The sequence below is a fragment of the Neodiprion fabricii genome, chromosome 5, assembly GCF_021155785.1.
Source record: "Neodiprion fabricii isolate iyNeoFabr1 chromosome 5, iyNeoFabr1.1, whole genome shotgun sequence".
Lineage (NCBI taxonomy): Eukaryota > Metazoa > Arthropoda > Insecta > Hymenoptera > Diprionidae > Neodiprion > Neodiprion fabricii.
This window is the reverse complement of record NC_060243.1, coordinates 12,531,916-12,542,918: the sequence shown is the minus strand read 5'-3', so window position 1 is coordinate 12,542,918 and position 11,003 is coordinate 12,531,916.

Below are 11,003 nucleotides of genomic sequence, written 5' to 3'. Positions count from 1 at the left end.
AAAATTCGTATAATTCTTACTCATCACTTTATTATGTATTTGCATTAAATCAATTTTAACAATGTGATCATCAAATTAAAGATATCAAAAACTGGAGCAGAAATGAGACTTTACTTCTGATTGCGGCGTATAAGGAACATCAACTTGACTTTCTGGACTCAAATGTCTCAAAGGATGACACTTGGACCAAAATTGCCAACGAAGTCAACGAATCCCTAGCTCTCGAGGATTTGCCGCCTATCGGTGAGGACAAGTGCCGAACAAAATGGGACACTCTCAAACGTCATTACAAACGTTTGAAAGATACTAGTAAAAAATCGGGAAGTGCACCAATAACCTGGGCTTACTATGACGTAATAATCTAAATTAAATAACTTTCCCATACTCAAAAATTACCCATCAAAATTTTAATTAAATTAATGAATAGGAAATGGAGGAAGTATTTGGTGAGCAACCATGGGTTAAACCTCTCTCTACTGCCGGCTCAAATACTGCCAACAAAATGGGTACTTATATTGTTAACTAGTTTTTACTGTTATGTGAAATTTAGAAAAAATTGAATTCAATCTTCGTATATTTCATAAATTCGCAACAGAATCGATAAATATGAACTTTTTTGGTATTTTTTAGATCCTGAAATGATCGAGCCACCGCGAAAGCGTCAAAAAAATTTGACGAACTACTGTGAAGAATTACTTGCAGCTAAAAAAGAAAATTGTGAAACTCGCAAACAGCATCATCGCCAGAAAATTGAATCTATAGCTCAATCATCTGGTACTCTTAGCAAGCTTGTGGATTTCATAACAAAAGGACATGGAAATGTATGATTTTTAGTAGTGTAGTTTTGGTTTTTTTATATTCTTAATTTAATATGATATACAAAACGCTAAAAACAGTACTTATTTCTTTTATATTTCAAAGTATATATGATATTACTTATGTTAAAAAAAAAATTAGAGAGTATTGTATCGAATTTTTTTTCGATTAAAGTTTCAATTATTAATATTTTAAAATTAGGTATGTCTTCATATTGTTTTTCATAAAGTTATATCTATGTCGATGTTACCATTATTTCGAAACGGTACCATGATACAAGGTTGAATACCGTAAGTCTTGTCTCCTAACAAATGGGTATCATCAGGAAAAAATTCAGGTGTATAATAATTTTGTAAATTTGACAGCCGGAAAACACGAGCATCATGAACAGAGCCTGCTTGACCACAGTAAGCATGAATAAATTTTAACTTGTGATCACACACTAGCTGAAATTGTAAAATTAAGTTTATTTCAACATGCTGGGTGAACATATATAGCTTATCAATATAAATTTAATTTCTTTAAATACCTGAGTTTGGATAGAATGAAATCCTTTGCGATTTATAAAGCTGACATGGTGTTCTTTGGGCTGAGCAATTCTTATGTGTGTTCCATCGACCGCTCCCAATACATTCGGAAATCCGTACTTTCGATATATATGATTTGATGTTATCCTCGCTTCTTCATGAGTAGGCCATTTTATGTAAACCGGTAAATAATTATAAATTGATTTGACAACTTTCCAAACAGTTCTCCAAGCTGTTGCTTTTCCGACATCAAAACGATCACACGCTGACCTACAAAATTAGAAAAATTGTAAGCTATTTCATTCAACATCGTTTTAATTTTCAGTTACTGAAGATCCTAATAAGATAAAAGGAATGTGAATAATCTACCTGTAAGAATCTGGTGTTGCCATGGTCCAAATACTCAGAAGAAGCTGTTTTTCGATAGAGAAATCGGGTGTCTACCGAAGTGAACAGATTGCTTTTGCAAGTCGGGTCCGAGTAAATTAATGAGAAATTCAAAAGTATCTCGTCGCACACTACAATTCATTTACAAAAAGTATACAATGAATGGAAATTAATAATAATTTAAGTAATTGTTGTTGGTAATGTGAAAAGAATGATTATCACTTCATTGGGTAAAACGCATGCCTTACCGGAAATGACTTTTGAAAGTCGTATCGGTCATTCGAAAAACCGTAGTTTCCACATAATTTTGAGTTCTTGGAATGATATCCTGTTCGGCTCGATTTCCAAAACAATAGATGAGATCTTCATCATCACTAGAATCATCTTCGTCTGAAGAGTCCAATAAATTTTGAACTGCACCAACAAGTACTATTCCAATTACTACGTACTCCATTAGCTGTAAATTTTTTTTTGATTTATAGTAATCAATAATTATTTTTTGTATAAAAAAACCCTAACTTTTACTTTACATAACCTCTATACAATAACTGATATATATAGTTAATATATGTTTAGTAATAAAAAAAATTTTTTTTTAATGAAAAACTACTTACTTTTATTATAGTAGAAATTCAATTGACAATTGATATTAATATCAATTTTTTTAATTTAACAATATTCCAACAATAGTTCTCCTCATTGATTATTAAACTATAATAATACACTCATTTATAAGCTGCGTCAAAAATGGAGCCGACAGTATACTGGACTGCGTTCCGTTTTAAATAGTAACCAGTGTAAGTCCAGTATAACTGACTATAAAGGAACGATTTCCCAGTATACTAAATTCACGTTACACTGTACAGTCGTCGCAGTGTATATCGGAACATACCCTGGATTACGCCACTGTCAGTCAACATTGCCACGATTTTGAAACGTCAATTTTCTGTCGATTTACGGTGGACAAATATAGTAAGGAATAGTTTGAAAAGTAAATGAAACGGAAATTTCAGTCAGTTTCGATTAGGACGCATAAACAAACTAAACCAATGCGCCTACATACCCAACTCGTGCACGATAACGAGAACGCACGTGAATACGAATCCCAAGAAAACGACAACGCACCAAGGTTCTTTAATTACGTGCCACATACAGGTTGCGGCATCTACTGTTTACTTCATGAATCTCTTAGCGACATGCAACTATTGAATAAGATGAACCAAAAAGAATCCAATCAGCCGAAGACGAAACAAAAAAAACCCAATAAACCAAAAAAAAAAACAAATAAACTTAACCCAACCCCCAGAAATTCAACAAATTCAGAATAAAACAAAATAATGACATATGATTTCTCACTTTTTTTTTTATTTGCGTTACTCCACCATATACCCTTTCAGGTTTTTTTCGCCGCAGGTCGTATCATCACAGGTCAAAGCTGATATCACTAACATCGCAGTGAAATTCAAACACACTCTGTGCAATGATATAAGCTCAACTATCCATGGATGGAATATACTTCACAGGGCCGAAGTGACCGATGTTTCCAGCACTGAAAGTTTCTGGGCTCACGTCGATGAATTAAAGGACGCAGGAGGAAATAAAAAATACGGAAACATTGCAAACCTCGTTCTCGGACTGCTCAGTCTACCCTTTTCAAATGCCGCGGTTGAACGTGCATTTTCCATCGTCAATATTGTCAAAGACAAATTACGCAACAAAATGTCAGATGAAATGGTGCAGGCCATACTACATGTTCGTTGTACACTCGACGATGAATGCTGCAAATTTACACCGACAGCAGCAATGCGCAAACGCTTCAATTCTGAAATTGTATACGGAATGATCAACGAGAACGATATCGAAATACTCGATACGTTGCCTGCGAATGAGACGAGAAGAGAACAGGCCCACTGCAGCCAGTGAAAAGCAGTGAGACCCATTATCGTTTACGAATTTTTGCGAAACAGGAAAACTCTCGAGTGTTCGGAACGTATCCCAATGAGTAATGACTGACGCTAAAACATTCTTTAGGGTAACTACAGCCTGGCAACCTGGTTAAATAAGTATTGAATTTTCAAAATGTTTTATACAAAGCTGAGAAAAATAATCAACAGTGGTGGAGGTCGATTTGTAGTACAGCATCTGTCTTCAACCTAGAGAAATATTAATAACAATGGGTTTGCTAGAACATTAACTGATAAATGCAAATCTCCATGAGCGTACATTTTCGTTGAATTTTTCCAAAGAATAATTCGTAATTTTTTATCGATTTTAATGCACCACGGCCCATTTACTTGTTAAAACATTGTTTTACGATTTCACCACGTAGATTTTTTGTGAGATTGACCCTTAACCTTCCGACCCTAATATGGATCTTTTAGGGCACCAGCCAAATGTTAAAATCGTATGTAACCGTCGAAAAAATTCTTCCATGAACAAACAGCTGTATAATTGTTAAACGGTCAACCTTACAAAAAATCTACGTGGTGAATTCGTGAAGCAAATTTTGAGAAACAAAATGAGCTATGATGCATTAAAATCGGATAAAAATACGGGTTAATATTTGAAAAAAACCAAGGAGAATGTAACATGATGGAATTTCTCTTTTATGAATTAATGTTTTTGCAAGTCCATCGTTATTGATATTTCCCTACGTAGAGAATACATGCACTCATTTAACTAGTATGCCACGCAGTAGTTACCTTAAGGATTATAACATGTAACAGTTGAATTTAGCCGCCAAAGCAGCGACTACGTGACCCAGTGATAGGTAGGTCCGTAGGGAGGGGGGCTTTCACCTAAGCGGTGATACGACGGGAGAGAATCGATCAAAAAGGTGTAAGCGAGAGACGACGAGAGAATCGATCGAGAGAATAAGCGGGAGACGACGGGTGAGGTGGATCGTCATGAGAGTGCGCTCAAAAGAAGAATCATACGAACGGAGACAGACAACCGACGAAATGAAGTAAACGCATACGGATTCCCGATTAAGGAGAACCCACCAATATATTACGGACGAGGGAATTCGAATTGGCCGGGCACTGAATTCGTGAGCGCAACCGAAGAGATGGAAAAGGGGGATCTAAAGAATATCCACTATGACGCTTATGATAAGTTTTTATACATATTCTGACCTGTCTTGTTTTTATTTGTAATTTTATGATTATGCCTTTTATGGAATTGTTGTCGTCCTAGATGTCCCCATTTTATTTATACTTTTATTTATTATTTTCGTTGATAGTTATACGCTCATTTTATTCGGTCCTAATTTATTGATATATGTCATTGGGTCATACCAAACGTCAGGAATTTCGTTTTAAATAAAAAAACAATAAAAGTAAATTGATAGCGGCATCTTTTCGTTAATTGCGAGGGGCTCCGCAATTGGAGTTAATCCTAGTCCAAATAAACCGCGAACTCGAAAAGTCCGTTACAAACAGCAAACAGAACTGCCCAATACTCATTGCTTTGGAGAGACATCTGTGATATTATATAAGAAGAGATGATAAAAAGAGGAAAAAAAGAATGATACGTTCTGCGTGTCAAAACGTTAATTTTTACGTCGTTATGTGTTACGATATTTTTCATATTTTAATAAACATTATTTAATAAATATTATTGACTATAAAAAAACTCGGTCATCTCTGTATCCGAAAAAAAACTATGTGCTAACTATAAAGCTGCTTTTTCACATGCAATGCAGCCGATGAAAAAGCAGGGCTAGGCTGATCCGCATGAAGAATAATTTAGGTACGCGCGTAACTTGCCCATTTAATTGAATCGCCCGATTCACTACGCACAAAATCGCGCGTAACGATGCCAGCGACCCGATTGGCTGGACAAGTTACGCTCCACGGGAAACCAGCCGAATTTTCTAATAAAATATTTTTTAATCGATCCTGGAAATATTCCCTTAAAAACTAGCCTAAATTATTTTTTCCCCTGTTTGCCCCCTGACCCGACTGACAAAACCCTAAATCTGGGGGGAAATCCCTCGATCTGGGAACACTGCTCGGCACATAAAATGAGAATAGTCTGAAATTTCCGATCCCCCTAACAAAAACCCTATACAAGTTTTCCCCCTGTTTGACCCCTAGGTCGAACGAAAAAAAACCTAAGTCTAGGGGAATTACCTCTAATCTGGCAACACTGGGTAAACCTGGCGCACTGCTCACGGCTTGACGACTTCAGGTGGTACGGAACTTGAATCATTCGTTTCGGGTAGGGAAGGCGATCTGAGATCGATTAATCGAAGAATCGATTATTATGAGCAAACAAATCGATTTTTTAAATCGATATTTTGTACTGAATCGATCTTGTGAATCGATACTTTATCGTTGAAAATCGGGCTTCGATTTTTTTATTTTGATGACAAAAAATATAAAACAGTCGAGTGAGTTGAATGTACTCATATAGTTGAACGAGGAGTCAATGCTTGGGCTATCGAGACTATATTTTATAGATGGTATACTATACACATGTAAAGACTGCTTTTTATTTAATTACGTACATACTCGCGAGATGGAGTGAGCTGAGTTTCTTCAGTTCTCCTGACTGCGGAAAAGATACGCAACAATTAAGTTTGTGATTTATGGTTTGGTGTAATTATTGTCATTATTTGTTTGTTTACATTCTGATTGTATTTTTGTGATGTACTATCAATAAAAAGATATATTATTTCATAGTGCTTGATACAAACTAATACTTCATAAAAAGTAAGTAATTAATTGTTGGGTTTTATTTCTACGACATTTACACCGTACTCTTTTGTATTTATTTATCGATGTAACCTATTAACCAATTTCTCTTATCTCCATTAAAAACCATTCTCTAGTTATTTTTTTTACGACGCAATTGTTGATTCTATTTCAAATAGTTCAGGTCAATTAAAGTTAGTTGATATATAAGCTATTATTTTTCTTTAAATAAATAAATTAATTGATACAGATAAAATTATTCCTATTTTTTTTCTATTTAGTAATCCAAAGTATTTTTTCAGGATGTCAAATAAAAGCGATATATGGAATCGTCTTATAAAAAAGGATTTAGGGGGAGTATGTAAATATTGCCACATGGAAGTAAAAACTAAAGGGAATACAACAAATTTAAAAAATCATTTACTCAGACGTCACCCACTGATTGAGACCGTAAGTCAAAAAAAAGAAGAACGATAGTGGTAGTGGTAATACTCAAAATGGTGATGGAAGTGGTCAAGTTAGTGGAACCTGTATTCTTTATATATAAATAACATTTTTCGTCTTTATACGTATGAATGTCAAAAATAAAAAGTGATGCTCAACTAAACTAAATAACGAGTAAGAATTTCTTCTCTGCATGCACGATGTAAGGAGACTGTAGTGTATAGACGTTATGTTTACCCTTTCAATCCTTTGCTTCCGATGGGAAGCCCGTAAGACGGCAATACTGTCTAATAAATGAGATGCGGGTGTGCAAATCATTAATCTACGAGAGAATTTTGTTGAAAATATGTAAATTTGAACAACTGGTGAATTTGAAAAATTAACGACGGAGCCAGGAATCGAACCTTGTATCTAGAGATGCTTTACCGGAGACTTAGTCCACTAGACCACCTAGCCGCCCTGACTCTGTTGTCGTTAATTTCTCTCATAACCAGTGAGTTCAAATTTGTTTTCATGTGCCCGATTTGTATGAGTAAGAATTTCTTCTCTGCATGCACGATGTAAGGAGATATATTATAGAGTCTTGGTGATCGGTCAATTAAGAAAACGTAATTTTAGTTAACGTTTCGACCCGGATATGGGCCCTCCTCAGAACGATTTATTTAAAAAAACTGTCAAAAAACAAAAACGAAAAGAAAAATAGGATTTTATAATATAAATAATGGTACTAGTAGTAATCGGACATAAATATTGTAGATGTAATATTCTTAGAGCTATTAAATATTGTTGATAGTAAGAACCTTATGATTAATTGTGATAAGGATGTTTTTTGGTGTTATTTACCTTTTGAGTTAAGTAAGTGTAATAAGATGTAGTCGAATTCACAATTACAATTGGCGGAAACAGTGTTCTTTTGAGTGACGGTAGACAATGTCAATCTTCCAGTTGTTTTTGTAGGAGTTAAAGGTTGGTAGTCATTTATTAAAAAAAGATTAAAGAACTATGTTTTTTCACAGTCAATATGTCATAGTGTTAAAAGGTTATTAAAGAAGGTCAATTAGCAATGAAATTAATTCACAGGTGTCAATTAGGTGGAGGTAAGCTCTTTATAATTAAGTTCTACATGTCTAACGAAATATTGTTGGTTGAACCACTTGGGTCAACAGGTGAATAACGACTGATGGGGGAAAACAAAATAATCTAGAGTGAAGGTGAACATATTATAAACATTATACAGAAAGAACAATAAATATTTGGTACGAAAGGTTATGTAGAAAGAACTGTAAATGGAGACTGAATAATTTTTTTTAAAAAATAAAAAAAATTAGTTTAGGTTAAACAATATTTGTTGTGTGGGCAGAGATTAGAGGTTTGTAAATATTGCTTAAATCTTCAACGTCTTGTCTGAGATTAACCGTATTGGTATGACCTACAATGTTGCACATTTCTAAAAGCAATCTTCTGTAATAATTTTGTTCTTCACTAAGGATGTTTGTGTTGTCGTAATTGAATGTGTGTTGTTTATCAATCCTATGTTTCGTTAGAGCTGTGTGCCGTTCATCTGTCTCATGTATGTTACGTTGGTGTTCCCTAATTCTGGTGTTGAGATGTCGACCCGTTTGACCTATGTAGACTTGATTACAGTCCTTACATGGTATTTTATACACTACATTTGAACGTTTGCCTATGGGGATCTTATCCTTACCGGTATCAAAAACAAGTTTTAGGTCTTTTGAATTTTTTCCAACAAACTTTACATTATATTTATCGAATAAACGATTAAGTGACTCGAATAGGCCGGCTACATATGGAATGGGGATATATGTAGTAGCAGGTCTATTGTTATCTTCGACAGGAGCAGAGTCAATATTATGGTCAAGTATGTTGTAGATGTAGGAGCGTCTCTTATTAATTTGTTTTTGTAATAGGCCATGAGGGTAATCATTAGATCTTAGTACATTGTATATGAGCGCCAAGTTTTTTTCTTGGAACTCTGTACTAGCAAGTTTTATAGCTCTATCAACAAGGCTAATGATGGTGCCTATTTTGAAGGACAAAGGATGGTGAGAGTTGAAATTCAAGTATCTTTGTGACCATGTTTTTTTGTGAAACCAATCTGTCTTAATATTATTATTGCTGTGTATCAACAAAACGTCTAAGAAACTGATGGCATTATTCTCTTCTGTTTCGATAGTGAATTGTATTCTAGGATGATACCCGTTAAAAATATTAAGAATGTGATGTATTTTTTCATTTGGAACGGCAGTAAGAATATCATCCACGTATCGAAAGTAGAACGGCAAATTAAAACCTAGATCGTTTATGCAAGAGGTTTCAAGGTCTTCCATGACAAGGTCTGACAAGATTGGGGAAAGGGGAGATCCCATAGGTAAACCAAATTGTTGTGCATAGGTCTCGTTATTAAATTTAAAAATTGCGGAGTCAAAACATATTTTTAAGGCTTTTTCTACTTCAATCATAGGGATTGGGATCTTATTTTCTAGAGTAGCCCAACGGTTGTTTATTGCACGCAATGCGAGAACTGTAGGAACATTCGTAAACAATGAAATTACATCTAAAGATATTAACGTGTAATTGTCCGGGATAATCAATGTCTTAATTTTATCAACTAATAAAAAACTATCCTTAACTCTCGAGATGGGAGGTTTGATATTAGTGGTGAGCCATGAATTGATAGTTTTGGCTAAGGTATAGGTCGGACTATTAACAAATGAGACAATTATCCTTAAAGGGACATCCTCTTTGTGAATTTTTGGAACAATGTAAGGAGACTGTAGTGTGTAGATGTTATGTTTACCCTTTCAATCCTTTGCTTCCAATGAGAAGCCCGTAAGACGGCAATGCCGTCTAATAGATGAGATGAGAACGAGATAAACTAAATAACACTATTCTCTTCGTTTTCTAGGTTTCAGAGAGTGATGCGACTTTAGATAACATTGCAGATTCTCGTAATGTTGATAATTCAGATACTGAAAGTGTGGCTTCAACTCATTCAACTGCTTCTGCATCAATTTCCAAACAGCAGACATTGACGTCTTGCGTTACAAATATAAAAGCATTTGGAGGTAAGACGTGAAACTTGAATTCATTATCCTAAAGTTGAGACGCGTACTAAATAAGCAATTATAATTTTTTTGTGTTTTTCTGTTCTCAGATAATGGTGTTAAGACTGGACAAATAAATAATGCTATAGTATTCATGATAGCAAAAGATGGTTTGCCCTTGAATACAGTGGAAAAAACAGGATTCAATTACCTGATGAAAACAGTGGCACCACTGTACAAAATTCCAGCTAGAAAAACAATGACTTATATGATTGACGATAAGTATGATGTTCTTTCAAGTCAGCTTAAACTGAAGATAGAAGAAGTGGAAGCCTCAAGTTTGACTGCAGATGTTTGGACTGACCCGCATAATAGCCAGAGCTACATGGGCTTAACTGGCCATTTTATACATGAAAATAAAATGATGAGCATAGTATTTGGTGTATCTGATCTTACAGAACCTCACAACTCTGAATATTTAGCTCATGTAATTACGATGATGGCAGACAAGTGGAACATAAAAAGTGATAAAGTGATAGCATTCATTACCGATAACGGCGCAAATATTGTCAAAGCTGTTACAATTGTTTACGGCAAAAATAAGCATATGCCGTGTTTCGCTCATACATTAAATCTAGTGGCATCGAAGCCATTTGATAATAAAGATGGATTAGAAGAAGCCAAAAATTTGTTAACAGCCGTTAAGGAAATTACTACATACTTTAAGCAAAATACAAATGCTGCCGACTCTTTGAGGAAAGCTCAAGAACACAAGGCAAAACCTTTGACACTTATCCAATCTGTTTGTACGAGATGGAATTCAGTTTTTTACCAGCTGGAACGATTTGTTGATTTGTCTGAAATAATTGCGCCAATATTACTGAAGTACCCGAAAGCACCTACGATGTTAACTGCAGGACAATTAGAACATATGAAAGACCTAATAAATATACTGAGACCGTTGGAAAGAATTACTAAAGAAATATCAGGACAAAATTATGTAACTGTGAGCAAAATCATACCAATTGTATCTAGTCTTACTGAAACGTATAATGCAATGGGAACTT